The sequence below is a fragment of the Anabrus simplex genome, chromosome 6 (genome assembly GCF_040414725.1).
Source record: "Anabrus simplex isolate iqAnaSimp1 chromosome 6, ASM4041472v1, whole genome shotgun sequence".
Classification (NCBI taxonomy): Eukaryota; Metazoa; Arthropoda; class Insecta; order Orthoptera; family Tettigoniidae; genus Anabrus; species Anabrus simplex.
In genome coordinates, this window is record NC_090270.1 from 106,924,180 (window position 1) to 106,942,333 (window position 18,154).

Sequence of the window (18,154 nt, forward strand, 5' to 3'; positions counted from 1 at the left end):
CTGTCTGGTCTGGCATGTGCCATATCAGTAGTTCAATCGGCGCAATGATTTCTTTGGTAAGATGAGTAAGCGTCCCCGAACAATCATAATGAACACAATGGTGAGTCTTGACTCATTGCAGGTCTGTTTTTTCCACTGTCGCTGAGAAGTCAGCCAGCTGTCTTCATCGATAAAATTGTTGGGTTGGTTGGAACATTGCACACACCGAATTTTCTTCGTTGCGCTGAATTGAAATGGAGTATGGCTTTCAGTGCCGGGAATGTCCGAGGACTAGTTCGGCTCGCCAGATGCAGGTGTTTTGATTTGACTCCCTTAGGCGACCTGCGCATCTTAATGAGGATGAAATGATGGTGAAGACGACACATATACCCAGCCCCCGTGCCAGGGAAATTAACCAATTATGGTTAAAATTCCCGACCCTGCCGGGAATCGACACGTATGACAAAAAGCCAATACGCTAACCATTTAGCCTTGGAGCCGGACTTCGTTACGTTCCAGCCCAGGAACTTGCGTTATAATATATTTTCAACAATAAAAGGACGCTGTTGAAGAGTGTGTTGCATGTTAGTGTTATGACAGAAAACAAATAGAGACTGCGAACTAATATTAATAAGAGCCAACAGTAGTCATAACAGTCAACAACGGATGGTAGGTGGTGGTGACGGTTATTGTTAGGAGCTAATATAGATTCTCCCGGAGCCAATGAGATCATTCATGTTTACACTAGCTTCCAGGGGGAAATTATAATGTACTGAATTTGCAATAGAAATTGTAATGGTTTAAATGGATCGTACTGTCTTTTTTTTTTTTTTTTTTCCAAGTTGATTTACGTCGCGCCGACACAGACGTGCCTTATGGCGACGATGGGATAGGAAAGGGCCAGGAGAGGGAAGGAAGCGGCCGTGGCCTTAATTAAGGTACAGCGCCAGCATTTGGCTGGTATGAAAGTGGGAAACCATGGAAAACCATCTTCAGGGCTGCCGACAGTGGGGTTCGAACCCACTATTTCCCGAATACTGGATACTGGTCGCACTCAAGCGACTGCATCTATCGAGCTCGGTGGATCGTCTCGTATTTCTAATTCTAATGATGTATCCTTCCCAATATTTAGGGGCATTATTTTTCTCAATTTATGTTCAATTTCGTGAAAAGGAAACAATAAAGCTTTAATTTCGAGAAAATTATTTCTTAAACTTATTCATAAAAATTTTAATTTGCGAGATTTGTGAATTATTTATGTGAAAGATAGATAAATAAAGAGAAACGATGTTGATAATCATTCATTAGTCTTTATGTAGTCTTGGTTAAGGCTATATTATATCCCTAATGTCCGGCTCCATGGCTAAATGGTTAGCGTGCTGGCCTTTGGTCACAGGGGTCCCGGGTTCGATTCCCGGCAGGGTCGGGAATTTTAACCATCATTGGTTAATTTCGCTGGCACCGGGGCTGGGTGTATGTGTTGTCTCCATCATCATTTCATCATCACCACCACCACCACCAACAACAACAACACCACCACCACCACCACCACCACCACCACGACGCGCAGGTCGCTTACGGGCGTCAAATCGAAAGACCTGCACCTGGCGAGCCGAACATGTCCTCGGACACTCCCGGCACTAAAAGCCATACGCCATTTCATTTCATATCCCTAATAAAGATTACATAACAAATTACCCTTTTACACTACATGGCCATACCATTAAAGAGTTTCCTAGAATATTAATACAAAGAGATATTTCTGTCGAATTGAGAAAGCCTTTGGAATACAATTTCATTCATTATTCTTTATGTAGTCTTGATTAAGGCTATATTATATCCCTAATGTCCGGCTCCATGGCTAAATGGTTAGCATGCTGGCCTTTGGTCACAAGGGTCCCGGGTTCGATTCCCGGCAGGGAATGATCGTTATTTTCCATTTGCACTTATCGCAAACTAAGTAAATTTCGCTTTAAATTGGCCTTGTCGCTTTAATTCGCTGTAATTCACGAAAATAAAATCACAACTTAATCAGAATCATATTATGATTTATTAAGATATCTCAAAATCGCTTCAAAATATTTTTTGTCGCATTTATCGTTGATATGAAATATTTATGCCTCTACCAATATCCTAGTAACTATCATTCTTAGTTTCCAGTTCTTCAACCTCCTTGTCGAGAACGGAATCGAACTCGTCGGTATCAGAATCGATATCGATCAATACAGCACATAGGCCTACAGTATGTAGCGGCACCGCCGGTGTGTAGCGGCGGCCGGTCAAAATGGGTCAGCGAGGGCTCAGGGCGAGTGTTTACAATTCTACAGCACTAAAACACACACATTGACGTTCTGTTATTAATATATGGACCGGGCGAGTTGGCCGTGCGCGTAGAGGCGCGCGGCTGTGAGCTTGCATCCGGGAGATAGTAGGTTCGAATCCCGCTATCGGCAGCCCTGAAAATGGTTTTCCGTGGTTTCCCATTTTCACACCAGGCAAATGCTGGGGCTGTACCTTAATTAAGGCCACGGCCGCTTCCTTCCAACTCCTAGGCCTTTCCTATCCCATCGTCGCCATAAGACCTATCTGTGTCGGTGCGACGTAAAGCCCCTAGCAAAAAAAAAATATATATGGCATGAGGAAACGCCAGTCCATATACAGTATTTAGCTCCAGCACAATTCTCTGTTACCTAAACTTGGAGCCTTTTCAGTCCGATGGTAAAAAAATGAAACGTCTGGCCTTGGGTCACTCGGGTCCCGGGTTCGATTCGTGGTCGGGTAGAGGATTTTAATTTCGTCTGGTTAATTTCTCCGGCTCGTGGGCGGAGTGTTTGTGTTCGTCTTAAATGTGTGAGTTCAATTCATCAAAGTCGATCCATAATTAATAATCAGAAACATAAAAAACCGAACAATTCATAATTAATAATCAGAAACATCCAAAATTGTAGCTGGCTAAATGGTCGTTAAGACCGAAAGCCAATATTTTTAAAAATGAAATGGCGTATGGCTTTTAATGCCGGGAGTGTCCGAGGACAAGTTCGGCCTGCGAGGTGCAGGTATTTTGAATTATCTCCCGTAGGCGACCTGCGTGTCGTGATGTGGATGAAATGATGATAAAGACGACACATACACCCAGCCCCCGTGCCAGCGGAATTAACCAATTATGGTTAAATTTTCCGGCCCTATCGGGAATCAAACCCGGTACCAAAGGCCAGCACGCTAACCATTTAGCCTGATGATCAGCAGTCGCCACTGCACATATGTCAGTAGAATTTAAATTTCTAATTCTTCTGTTCATGCCGAAAGGTAGAAAATATAAGAAAACACGATGAAACACGATGAAAGATTAAAGAGATTCAAGAAAACCAGGTAGAAAATTCATAATGCACTCACACTGGAACCGTAGATATAAAGGTCAGGAAGAAATCTAAGCATGAAGTGTTTTCAGAGATCGCAGCAAATGATAGAAACGTAAGGTGTCGACATACTGTCGACCTTGGAGTAGTATGAAAATTGTGAACGGGATATCGATATGATATTAAAACAGCGTTAATATGTCGATGTCGGAATAGGTGTTGACCGAGGGGGTCGGATTGAAAAGATGAGCCTGGCACGAGCAAATGGAAGCAATGACAGCCTCAGCCAGTGGCCCCGTGGACGCCACCCTACGCTCCCAAGTTGAGAGTCCCCGAGTGGTCATTTAGCCACTTCTTTCGGCAGATAGAGGACGTTGTGATGTATTTTATTCCCAATTCCCGGGCGTCACTTGCACTGAGTATGATTGTGCCACAATTCGATTGCAAGCAAGGTTGCAGTTTTACGTGACTGTTGGTATCGTGATCATAAGGACAGGATCTACAGTTTTACGTGACTGTTGGTATCGTGATCATAAGGACAGGATCTACAGTTTTACGTGACTGTTGATATCGTGCTCATAAGGACAGGATCTACAGTTTTACGTGACTGTTGATATCGTGCTCATAAGGACAGGATCTACAGTTTTACGTGACTGTTGATATCGTGCTCATAAGGACAGGATCTACAGTTTTACGTGACTGTTGATATCGTGCTCATAAGGACAGGATCTACAATTTTTACGTGACTGTTGATATCGTGCTCATAAGGACAGGATCTACAGTTTTACGTGACTGTTGATATCGTGCTCGTAAGGACAAGATGTACAGTTTTACACGACTGTTGATATCGTGCTCATAAGGACAGGATCTACATTTTTACGTGACTGTTGATATCGTGCTCATAAGGACAGGATCTACAGTTTTACGTGACAGTTGATATCGTGCTCATAAGGACAGGATCTACAATTTTACGTGACTGTTGATATCGTGCTCATAAGGACAGGATCTACAGTTTTACGTGACTGTTGATATCGTGCTCATAAGGACAGGAACTACAGTCTTACGTGGAATTCGAGCCACAGGCACACGAATTTACATCACAAAAATCCCATATGCATCGTCCGGTATTCAAACCAGGATCCCTATCGAATAGCGTGCCCCTCAATTTTCAGTTCTCTATTGTCCAAAAATCTTGTCAGTTTTATAGACTAGTTATAAAATACGTTTTCTTCCGTCTTTCTTAATCCGTTTAGCGTCCAGGGTTGGTTTTCCCTCGGATTCAGCGACGGATCCCACCTCTATAGCCTCAAGGGAAGTGTCCTGGAGCGTGATACTTTGGGTCTGGGGATACAATTAGGGATGAGGACCAGTACCTCGCCCAGACGGCCTCATTTGCTATCTCTGTAAATTAAGTTGTAGCGGGTCCGCTGTCTCTAATGTCGCTTTTTTTTTTTTGCCAATTTTTCAGATAGTTATCCGATTTAGGTCAACTCAAAACCGTATCCGTGGTTTTTAGCGTTCATGTCTGTTTGTCCGTCTGTTCACCGTGGTGAAACAGCTGGATAGATCTCGACCAAATTTCAGTATACTCAACCAGGGTAAGGTTTGGGTATGCATGTGATTTAAAAATCACTTAATAGAATGGGGGTTTATAGGGAAACAACAACAGTTTTCTTCCATTTTCTCTTATACTATTGGAAAACGTCCCTTCATTTTAAACAGCTTTTGTTATGAGCATAATTTCGCTTACTCTTCAAAAGACGGAGAAAATAGCTACTTTCTGCGGGTTACATGCTCTTCATTGAGTGGTCGGCAGACCGACAACGAGCCTACCGATTAACATGGCAACGTCTCTGGCTGCTTGCCAGCAAGAAAGTAAAATAGGCTAATGTCATTTATGTCAAAATGAAATGGCGTATGGCGTTTAGTGCCGGAAGTGCCCGAGGACATGTTCGGCTCGCCAGGTGCAGGTCTTTCGATTTGACCCCCGTAGGCGACCTGCGCTTCGTGATGAGGATGAAATGATGATGAAGACGACACATACATCCAGCCCACCGTGCCAGCGAAATTAACCGATGATGGTTAAAATTCCCGACCCTGCTGGGAATCGAACCCGGGATCCCTGTGACCGAAGGCCAGCGCGCTAACCATTTAGCCATGGAGCCGGACATTTTCGTCAACATTCCTGTAAACTCGTGGTTCTTCCTTACGTAGAAGGCGAGAGAGACGTCATGCTGCCATTCTGCGGGATATTTGCGGAATATCGTTGGAGGTTACAATCGTCTTCGAATAGCTCTAAAGGGGCTGTTAATATTCGAATACCGTGGAGTGTGGCCCATAATTTCACACCGTAAGGTGTTTTCTGGCATTTGCTATACATTTTACTGTATTTCTCTTCTACTTCTGTTTGCCGCTTTAATTTCTTGCCTCATTAGGCTTACGTAATTACACCATAAGTCATATTCTTATCCGCTTACCATGAATCCCTGCGCCTAAATTTCTTCCCTGTTACTGCCTTCTTATATCCGTAACTCATATCATCACAATTTAGTGAGGGACATTTAATTTTACAATACATCCACTTGGTATTTACATATTTGTCCTATCCGGCTGTCCTCAGTTATAATCCTATTTTCTATTCTCTTCAACTTTCTTAAATGTAATACTTTCTTCCTTAATTACTCCGTATGTATGGGAGTGCTAATTCGGAAACCTGGGCGTTCTTTCCTATAAGGAAAAATTCCAAGCTGTTCAAATGTATAACTTTTTGGTAACGGAACATATCGAAATATGGAGGCAATTTCAATGACGGCGCTGACCTTCGTTTCGTGGTAACTGCTTTCTAAAGGGTAGTAATTTTACAAAGCAGGTGACACAATGGCTGCTCAATTCGGAGGGATCTACAACTTTGGTCCTATGCCTTATTGTCGTATCTCGATTATTTATACTTTAGATAGCGCAGAATTTATCGATTATGTTCAAACCTCTCCAACTCGATTGTGACTGACCTGTCATTATAATGAAAACTATCCATCTCTATTGTGAATTTCAGTTGGCAATTATTGTAGAAACTTCCGGACTCGAGTGTGAATGGCAGTACGAATTGTGGTCTGCTATTATCATCTACATTTTCCGAACGTGCACCTTACTTCTGAAACAACGTATGATAGCGCTAAGAGACATGCAATTTAGTATAATGTTACTCACTGGGTGTGCAGAACTCCGTATACCAGGTAGAATACCGTAGCGAAACAGGAGTACATTTGCTAGTTGTAGAATATACGCGTGTATATTTGTTGCCACCTCAAGAAGTGAGTGGCATCTTTGATCGGATGCTTTGTGATGATGAAGGCCTTGATTCAGAGGGTCTTGGGTTCGATTCCTGGTCGAGTTTTGGATTTTAATAGCGTCTGGTGAATTCCTCTGATTCGGGGACTGGGTGTTTGTCCCAATACACTCCTCTTCATATTCACACTACCACACTAGAACTTTATTTTCGTTAAAAAATCAAGCTGTATCTAAAAACAAAGTCTGAATATTTATTTCCTTTACTTTTACTTTTGCTTGTGATATTGCCAAAGACCCAGTTCATCATTTTCTAGTAATAATGGTACTTCACTTTTCTAAATTTATATGTAGACCTATTTCTTCTAGGAGATTGGTGACTTTGATTACTACTACGGAAACAGCTGTTTGGTCTTAGCCACAAATTACAAGATCGTCCGCAAAACACAATGGTATTAGAGGTACAGATAATTGAAATCCATACATTACCGAAACTTTAGTCAGGAACTTTGTGTTCAATAAATAATAATTGACAATAAAGTGATTTATTCTCTAGTTGAATGAAAATGATGAAAGGTGATCGCCTTGTACTCGTAATACTCCACATTTAACTTTAATTTTTTCCGTAAGACCCTAGGGAGTTCGTTCGTGTTGTATTGTCAATGAAAAAGTTGGTGAGTAATCTCCGTATGGATTGGGTAGTGGTGGTGGTTATTGTTTTAAGTGGAAGTACACGTTGGCAACCATCATTAACGCCAATCAGAGGGGAAAAAATAAAGAGGTTCGACGCTACGAAGAAGGAAGGTATCGGCAAAAGAAAGGGAAAGGCTTTGAAGGGCGTGAAAATGAAAGACTCCTAAATACCGTTGGGGTCGGAAGAGAACAAAACATGACCAAGTGTGGTCGGTCAGGAAAGATGAAAGCGAGGAGCCTGTCACAAGTGGAAGCAATATCCGACTCAGCTAGGGAAACCTTGGTCGCCAAACTGCGCTCCCACCAAGCCAGTTGACCGTGCGGTTAGAGGTGTGCAGCTGTGAGGTTGCATTCGGGAGATAGTGGGTTTGAACCCCACTGTCGGCAGCCCTGAATATAGTTTTCCGTGGTTTCCCATGCTGGGGCTGTGCCTTAATTAAGGCCATAGCCGCTTCCTTCCCATTCATAGCCCTTTCTTATCCCATCGTTGCCATAAGACCTATCTGAATAGGTGCGACGTAAAGCCAATTATTAAAAAAAATACGCTCCCAAGGTCCCTGGTCCGCCTTTTAGTCGCCTCTTATGACAGGCAGGTTGTTTTCTAATGTATTCTACCGTCAATATTTTACCGTCCCCATCCACAAGGGAATTACGGACTGCGATAATGCAGATTGCGCGATGGTTACCCTCGGATGACTATGACCAATGCCATCAACGGCCTTACTAATGCCAAGAAACACAATACATCTTGAAGTCTTTTTCGTTGTTGCTGTCCGTAAAATGCCGTAAAATTTATGTTGATGAAAGATACAGGGGTCGTAATAAGGCCCCTTTGGTATTGATTTAAAGCGATGTATTATAAGATTTTACCGGTTTTTGTAAATGTACGCCGAATGACAGTTCAAATACTAAATGGCCTCCTTTTTCTCAAATCATCCTCACCACCTCCCTTTTTTTTAATGCTATTTATTCGGGGCATCGACCTAAGAAGATTTTTTACCCCTACTTTGCACCATATATGTTGTGTATTTGAAAAGGTAAAATAAATGAAAATGTAATGAAGTGTAAAGTGTTGAATGTGAGGAAAGGACCACCCACTCCCTAGGGCAGGGATATTAATCATTTACAAGTAAAGACTCCTGACCCGGTCGGGAATCGAACCCGGGGCAGCCGGGTGACAGGCGGACGCGTTGCCCCCTACACCGCGGAGCCGGACACCACCTTCATAACGTATGAGAATTGTTCTGGCAGCCTTAACAACATCTGGCGCAAAACAATTGTTTAGCATTCTTGTAATAACATGCACCAACACATCTGCAGCAATAGGACAAGAAATGAAATGAAATTCCACAGCCTGTTTCCAGTCATTCGACCGGGTCAGGAATAGAATGAATGAACCCCCATCTGGCGGCGAGGATAGGAATTGTGCCGGCTACCGAGGCCTGTCGCACTCAATAGGACAAGACCAACTACAATATTAGCAGACCTGAATGCGTATATCGATACGATAAAATGGTTGCCAACTTAGCCATATGTAGCCGGCGTTTGGGGCCATGTCTAAATATTCTTTTCGGCCTATGTTGCCTGAATGTCTGGTTGGAGTTGTCTTGCTGCTGGAATTCGCGATTTCACTATCTGTTAGTTATTGTGTTCAACAGTGTTAAGGTTATTATTATTATTAGCGAACCGGTTGTTTTTGATGCGCTAACATTGTATTTAGAATTTACAACTACGGTATCTTGAGTGTGTCGTGGTGCTTCAGTTGCTTTCGTTGGTGTATGTTGGAAAGATGTTTTAAATGTATAAATGTGATAGGCGTGGATCATGGTTGTGGGCATGAAATGGGTCATAAAATATGTTCTGTGAATTTTTGTCACTCTCACTGTGAATGTGCCAGTACCACAACTTTTCTAAGGACAAATCATTAACGGGAAAACAGGTTAGGAGTATTCACTGTGGTCATAGTACAATGCTTGGTAATACTTCGGTGCGTTTTATATATATTTATACTCGGTTCATTTCCATAGAAGATGCAAGTTTCCTTTCCATTGTGCTAAGGAAATAATTTATAGGCTTATTTCATTCTATTGATAGAAAAACGATCTGAAGTGTCCATTATCAATGTTTATAGGTAAAATAACACCCACGGTATCCTCTGCCTGTCGTAAGAGGTGACTAAAAGGGTCCCCAGGGGCTCTTAACTTGGGAGCGTGGGTTGGTGACCTCGAGGGCCTTAGCTGGGTCCTGGCAATTCCTTCGACTTACTTGTACCAGGCTTCTTACTTTCATCTATCCAATTCGACCTCTCTTGGCCAACTCTTGTTCTTTTTCTACCCCGACGGTATTAGGTTTACGAGGCCTAGGGAGTCTTTTATTTTCAGGCCTTCGTGGCCCTTGTCTTTCGTTGGCCGATACCTTAATTTTTCGAAGTGTCGGACAGTTTCTATTTTCCCCCTTCGATTATAATAGAATATGGTTGCCTAGTTTTATTTCCTCTTTAAATAGTAACCACCACCACCACCACCACCACCACCACCACCACCACCACCACCACCACCACCACCACACCACCACCGTCACCTTTTCCTGATGCTGAATAGTGTCAACTATGAATCTGAATTTCTCCAGTTACGGAATGAAAGGTTTAGGAATATAGTTAAATGAGAAAACTGTGTGTAACCTTGAGGATGAGTGTCGTATGGTGTTCTGTTGAAAGGAGTCGTTAATTTATTTTACACTGTTATGATTTACTGATACAAATAAAAGTTGGTGATAGCCTATTCAATTTTGCTGATTTTAGGGTTAGGTACGTAGGTCGAACTTGTGATTGTGTTTTAATAATTTTTAGACGATATAGCAATATAATTTCGCGATTATTAAATTTGGAAATTCTGTTTATGTTGCATATAACCGTTCTTCTGTATGGAAATTACGACCGTTATCAGCGTTAATTATTTTATGTAGGCATTTTCATCACTACCGTAATTAAAAACATGCTTTAGAGTAGAAACCTTTCCCGGAGGTATTGGCTAAGAACCTCCAGACCAAAAATGTAAAGAGAGGTAACTGGTAATACATATGAAATCCCAGGAGTAAAGGCAAGGGAATGCAAAATACTGAGATTTGGTAGCAAATTATCCTCTCTAGAAAGTAACGTAGCTGCTCAGTTATATGTTTTGCCATCAATGTTGCGTGATGTCATTGAAAGTGGGATGATATTCTTAAAAATATATGTCTATGTATACATTTGAAGTTGATTACTGTTATTTATTTTAACTAAGAATGGCATTTAAATATAGTGGTGTTAGTGCTTTGTGTTCTTCTATTAATTTATTTTACAATATCATGATTTAATGTTAAATTATGGTAAAGGTTTGTGATTTTAAACTTTGCTGGTTGTAGAATTATGGACGAAGGTCGAACATGTAGAGTATTTACGTTTTTAATTTTTGTTTTAGAGGATACAGTAATAATATCATTTTATGGTTTTAAACGTTGGAAACGTGGTTTATGCTGAATATAACAATTTCTTTTTTTGCGGATATTGTGAACATTTTCAGCGTTATTTTATATGGAACTTATCCCCATCGCTTTCCATTAATCTTACAACAGACAGCGAAAATACACCGAGGTCTATGGCCCAAGTCTCTCGCCATTTTGGATTCTGCATTACGATCTGATAAAAAAAATGTGAGTTAGTTGGTCTTGAATAGAATCACTTACGGCCTTCAATAGGACGTTATCGAGCCCAGGACTAGGGTATAGACTACTGGAATACTTTTAGTGATGGAGATAACCAATTATTCGGAATTTTCGAATGAATCATTACAGTAATATCGTAATTCAGATACAATTGTTGTTGTAGATTCCCACAGGGAATACATGGAACGTGAATTATATTTTAATAATAATTAAAATTAAGTCTGAAAAAGTCCGCTCTGTGATGCAGTGGTTAGTGTGATTAGCTGACACCCCGTGGTTTCGATTTCCGACTCTACCACGAAGTCTCTAAAGTTGCACGAGGGTGGTAACGAGATCCACTCAGCCTCGGGAGGTCAACCGAGTAGAGGGGGATCCCCACCTCAGCCACCCTCGAAGTGTTTTCCCGTCGTTTCCCACTTCTCTTCCAGGCAAATGCCGGGATGGTACCTAACTTCAGGCCACAGCCGCTTACTTCCCACTTCCCTGTCTATCCCTTGCAATCTTCCCATTCCCCCACAATCTCCCTGTTCAGCATAGCAGGTGAGGCCGCCTGGTCGAGGTACTAGTCCGCCTTCCCAGTTTATCCCCCGACCCAAAGTCTCACGCTCCAGGAGGTGGGATCCCTCGTTGAGTCCGAGGGAAAAAACCAACCCTGGAAGTTAAACGGATTAAGAAAGAAAGAAAGAAAGAAAGAAAGAAAGAAAGAAAGAAAGAAAGAAAGTCTGATAAAATATTAAATGCGAGGAACATACAGCAACATGTTTCATTCTTTTTTGAGCGATTATACAATCAACGTAAACTATATAAATATATTTTCAAAATAAAGAAAACAGAAAAATGGGTAAGATGGTGGTAATTAAAGATCAAAATGTCGCCTTAGTTAAAATACAGAACATTTAGACAACACAATCAGGGATACAAAACACATCAGTAATAACGGTAATCAACGATCTCACACAGAACGAGAACCTAGCAGAACAAAGCGTGTATATTCTTGCTGTGAAACCAGAGGATAAATCAAATTCACTCCCTTCATACGATTATTGACGTGAATGAATGAAAATGAAAACCTACAACCTGTTTTCCAGTCTTTGACCGGGTCAGGGATGTAATGAATGAAACATAGGGTGTTGTTACAATGGGGTCGCCACTCCCACGGTGACTTATTACTGACTGATAATTGCTGAAATGATAACGGAGAGTGTTGCTGGAATGAAAGATGACAGGGAAAACCGGAGTACCCGGAGAAAAACCTGTCCCGCCTCCGCTTTGTCCAGCACAAATCTCACATGAGTGACCAGGATTTGAACCACGGTATCCAGCTGTAAGAGGCCGACGCACTGCCGCCTGAGCCACGGAGGCTCTATTGACGTGAATAAACTATTTTATTTTGGTTTTCTAGCTAGCCTCGTGCTCGTGGATATTTATTTATTCTGGATGGCGGGATAGAATGGAGTTCACTCAGTCTCGCAAGGTCAACTGAGGAGCTATCTAATATGAGAGACAGCAGAGTCACGAGACCAAAGCAATATGACTGACGATGTAATCACGCTGATACTCCAATATCTGCAAGGCATCTGGATGAACACTATTATTCTTAGCAAAGCATTGGCCTTGAATGGATTGCTTCTGCTATGGGATCGTTTTTGGTGTGTTAACGTCATTTAAAACATACACCCATAGGAACCCTCTCCATCGACTCTAACAGCGTTATGTTGCAACAGAAGTTCGAAAACTATGAGAAATGGACCTGGAATCAGTGAGGCCTTTAGACATCTCCCCCACAGGGCTCATGCACAGTAAGCTGCAACAACACCTGCAGGATCTCGACAACGCTACAATTCCCCAAATGTAGAAGGTTGTTATTCAGAACACTTGCCGCAGCTGTGGCGGTCGTGAGAACTAGACAGAGGGCAGTACGTCTCTTCGCGGTGTACCGCCACGGTTATTGAAATGCGGATATTCTTCTAATACAACTGAAACAGACACAATACTTAAAATAGAACGAAGAATAATTCTAACGTGTATAAATAAACAATATGAAGTTAATAGCCGTTGGAGAGTAGCTTCAAATAACTCAGTTTATAAGGAAATCGAACCAGTATTGAGGACAGTTACAGTAGAAAGAAGTGCATCTCATTTTTTTGGATATCTTATTAGAACACCGGAAACAAGAGTTAGTAGAAAAATGATGGAATACCAGGATTAAATGGATTACAGAAATTAAGAATGATGTTAATGAACTACAAATAACATTAAATGATCTCAAGAACAAAAGAAACAAACTTATGATTCTCAACGACTCACATGTGAGACCACAAACAAAAATTAATAAAATGGCGAAAGGTAGAGTCTTCTCAAATGAAGAGAGGATGTTGGCATCTGAGAGGATGAACAAATATTGGAAGTATAGAAATGCTACAATTTCTTTGTATAATCGATGGAGTGATCTTATGTTGCCCATAAAATGTTACAGCAACAATAATAGTAATAACGAATTAAATAATTTTCAGTTCTTTCTTTCTTCCTTTTTTCGACGTATCCTAATAAGACTATATCACGTGTTGTAATTCTACTAGAAAAAGACCTGCACCAGGCGTCTCCGGAGGCCATTCGCCATTAAATTAACATGTTGTATGAACAAGGATTGATTTTCGTATTGTAGTGTAGTTTTCTTAAATAAGGAAATCTGAATACAGGTGAGTGTGGTTTCCCTGAGGAGTCTTTCTTCCTTCTTTCTTAACCTGTTTACCCTCCAGGGTTGGTTTTTCTCTCGGACTCAGCGAGGGATCCCACCTCTACCGCCTCAAGGGCAGTGTCTTGGAGCGTGAGACTTTGAATCGGTGGGATACAACTGGGGAGAGGACCAGTACCTCGTCCAGGCGGCCTCATTTGCTATGCTGAACGGGAGCCATGTGGGAGGATAGGAATATTGGAAGGGATAGACAAGGAAGAGGGAAGGAAGCGGCCGTGGCCGTAAGTTAGGTACCATCCAGGCATTTGCCTGGAGGAGAAGTGGGAAACTACGAAAACCACTTCTAGGATGGCTGAGGTGGGATTCGTCTCCCCCCCCCCCCCACTCCCTTGTACTCAGTTGACCTCCCGAGGCTGAGTGGACCCCGTTCCAGCCCTCGTACCACTTTTCAAATTCGTGGCGGAACCGGGAATCGAACCCGGATCTCCGGGGGTTGCAGCTAATCATCCTAACCACTGTTCCACATTTTTGATGCTCTCTGAGCGAATTTCGACAGAGAGGTAAAGGTTGAGATTTTACCAATTTAAGTGTGGTAATAATAGTTTTATTTTGTTTTAAGATTTTGATCCAATACTACACAATAAAGAGCCTCCGTGACTCAGACGGCTGCGCGTCGGCCTCTCACCGCTGGATACCGTGGTTCAAATCCCGATCATTCCATGTGAGATTTGTGCTGGACAAAGCGGAGGCGGGACAGGTTTTCTCCGGGTACTCCGGTTTTCCCTGCCATCTTTCATTCCAGCAACACTCTCCATTCTCATTCCGTAGCATCTATCAATCATTAATAAATCAGTTTGGAAGTGGCGACCCCATCGTAATAATAGCCTATATATGATTAATTTATTACATCCCTGACCCGATCACTGACTGGAAAACAGGTTGTAGGTTTTCATTTTCACTACACAATAAAACTTTCACCAAAGGAACAATATTTCGCACTTATTATAATCAAATAGAAGTACGGCGTGATTATACAATTCAAATAATTTGGTATTTGACTACACACTAAGAAACTAACAGACACAGAAGAGAATGTCAGACTGACAATGACGAATGCGCGCGGGAAGAGGGTGAATCATACCTCAGTGTCCATGAACTTGGCAATAAATAAATAAATAAATAAATAAATAAATAAATAAATAAATAAATAAATAAATAAATAAATAAATAAATACCCCTGCTACCCTTCCTCACAGCACGTGCAAAGTCTCCACTACTTGCTGTGGCGCTATATACAAATTGGTTAGCCGAGAGGAACTACATTTTGTGCGTATTTCCGCTAATAATTTTGTTAATAATTAAAGAAAACGAAGGAAAGAATTAACTGATAAAACGACAGGAATTGTACACATTACATTGCTTTTGAAATGTATATAATTCCTAGTTTTAGCCGGCAAAAATGCGAATAAGTAAGTAAACTCGTGTCCTCCTCCTCCCGAGGTGGTGCAGCTCTTTTCAGGCTCACCCCGCATGGAGGTGAGTTGCATGTATAAATACCATTTCAACCACATACCAGCCTTCCTGCCATAATTTTCTGGCAGTAGCGGGAATCGAACCCGGGCTACCGAGGACGACACCTATTAACACTAACCGTTACGCTACGGAGGCGGACTAAAATGCGAATAAATATGTACCATAATATGTTCTCAAAATAGTGGGGGGGGGGGGGTGGGGGCCTAACTGCTCCCACTCGCCCCACTCACCCCTAATCACCGCTAGTGTCTATAATGGCACGATACCCGTATCTCGCTCTTTATCGTTGGTTAATAATGTACACTGCCTACTGCCATTTTTGGTGGATTGATGCCATACCTTTGCATCTGTCTCTTGGCACAGGCCATAGCAAAATGCAGCTTCCACGGAAGTCTCAGTCTCGTCCGTGAATAATGCCATTTAGGGCACGACCAGTGCGTCTTTAGTGTTGCGAAAGGTGTGGCTCATAGGTCAGCCGTGCTGGAATAGCACTTTCTGGTCCAGTGAGGAAAGCAAAGGTAAACTAGACACTCCTCATCTTTCCTAGTACACCTCATTTTGGCGCCGCCATCGGTTTTTGTGGTGCATTATGAGGATTCAACCAGCCTCTGGGGTGACCTAACAGACAGACAATAATGTACACATGTGCTAAACCATTATCATTAGTTTTCAAAATCTCGTGTAAGGAAGAAATCTTGAATTGTGCGTGGATCGCAGTAATATAGCTGCGGACCTTTACTGAATAAGCCCTATAGTCGTTATTATTTCTGAATTTCTGTTCGAATTTGCGATCTTAAACTACCCAATTTTGACCCCTGTCGACTTGAATTCAGAATTATTTTCAACTGTCTGGTACTAATAGTTCAAGCTCATTGGTGATCAAATGTAACACTCAAATGCAAGATATTTAATAACCATTCTGACATTATTGCCATGGCAACCATTTGCACAAAACAGTATGCCGTTTGTATTTCCTTGACGGACCCAGGTACGGCGTGCAGGTCCCATGGTGTAATGGTTAGCACTCTGGACTCTGAATCCAGCGATCCGAGTTCAAATCTCGGTGGGACCTGATCTTTTTAGCCGATTATTTTGTATTCATGTTGATGTTATTTTTCTGATCGTGGAATTTCCAGCCAACGAGGATCATTTTACCGCCTTTGCGAGTTCTCTCACGATTACATAAGCTTAGTCTTTAACGATCATAGAGGACAGAAAATACAGCAGTTCGCCGATAGCTGGGAGCACTTTGCTGAGACAGTCAACGCTGTGAAGCGGACAAACTTGTAACTCTTGGGAGTAGTTCGAAGCACACCCGTTGAGCGGCGTAGTTCCATGTTGGTCAGTACTACGTTGTCACGCTAGCGCTACCTATCCGAGAATGAATGAAATCCTTCTTTACTACTCATTGAATCCCATCAGCGGGGAAGTCGAATGGAATGATAGCCTACTATAGGCAAATGCAGTAGAGACTTTGATGGAATACAAATGTAATGTTAATATTTGTTAATAACATAGCTCGTTGTCTATCTTTTGGCGTGGACGTACACTACTAAAATTAAGTTATGTTGTTAGAGTAGCTTTCTTCATTACCAAAAAATATTTAATTGTCAAATAAGGGAGTTTGGCAAGGTATTTATCTGATGTGAATTTTCATAAATAAGGACTCACAAGATTAAAGAGTCCGCCTCTGTGGTAGAGTGGTTAGCGTGATTAGCTGCCACCCCCGGAGGCCCGGGTTCGATTCCCGCCACGAAATTTGAAAAGTGGTACGAGGGCTGGAACGGGGTCTACTCAGCCTCGGGAGGTCAACTGAGTAGAGGTGGGTTCGATTCCCACCTCAGGCATCCTCGAAGTGGTTTTCCGTTGTTTTTCCACTTCTCCTCCAGGCAAATGCCTAACTTAACGCCACGGCCGCTCCCTTCCCTCTTCCTTGCCTGTCCCTTCCAATCTTCCCATCCCTCCACAAGGCCCCTGTTCAGCATAGCAGGTGAGGCCTCGCCTGGGCGAGGTACTGGTCATTCTCACCAGTTGTCTCTGCGATCCAGAGTCTGAAGCTCCAGGATACTGCCCTTGAGGCGGTAGAGGTGGGATCCCTCGCTGATTCCTGGGGAAGAACCGACCCTGGAGAAAGAAAGAAAGAAAGAAAGAAAGAAAGAAAGAAAGAAAGAAAGACATTTAAAATGAAAATTTGTGTATAATTTTGCTAGAACTGTGATGGTCTTCTTCTTCCTTTTATCCCAATTTATTGGGATCGACACTGCTAAAACAGTGATAGTAACCAAGATTGTTGAAGAGAAAAAAGACCGGTGCGGTGTGGTAGTGCGGTGGGGATGGTGGCCTTGGGCGGCTCGAGACCAAATTCGTACCTGTGGAAATAATCTTTTTGGAGCCAAACATGGTGTTACCCCCTCCCCCTACCTATCTCCCAGCACCAAGCCGTTCCCACACAGGCCCGACCAATCTCCCGAACGAAATACGCGATGCATATTATTTTGATGTCAATAACGTTGATTTATCTGTGCCAGTAACTTATACCCGTGTGGGTGGGGATGGTAGAATAACACCGACGGTAATCCCTGCCTGTCGTAAGAGGCGACTAAAAGGGTCCCCAGGGGCTCTTAACTCGGGAGGGTGGCTTGGCGACCACGGGGCCCTTAAATGACATTGTTTCCAGTTGTGCAAGGCTCCTCACTTTCATGTTTCCTACCCGACCTCCTTTTGTCAACTCTTGTTTTGTTTTTTCGACCCCGACGCTGTTAAGTTACGAGGGCTAGGGAGTCTTTCATTTTCTCATTCTTTGTGGCCCTTGTCTTTCTTTGGCCGATATCTTCACGTTTCGAAGTGTCGGATCCCTTCCATTTTTCTCTGATCAGTGTTATGTAGAGGATGGTTGCCTAGTTTCACTTCC

At 42.4% G+C, this 18,154-nt stretch overlaps 1 non-coding gene across 1 annotated transcript; it reads left to right on the forward strand.

Annotated features, from left to right (window-relative positions):
• Positions 1-16,243: 16,243 nt before the first annotated feature.
• TRNAQ-CUG (transfer RNA glutamine (anticodon CUG)) lies at positions 16,244-16,315 on the forward strand. The gene has a single exon. It is a non-coding gene; the product is annotated as a tRNA-Gln (tRNA).
• Positions 16,316-18,154: the final 1,839 nt, after the last annotated feature.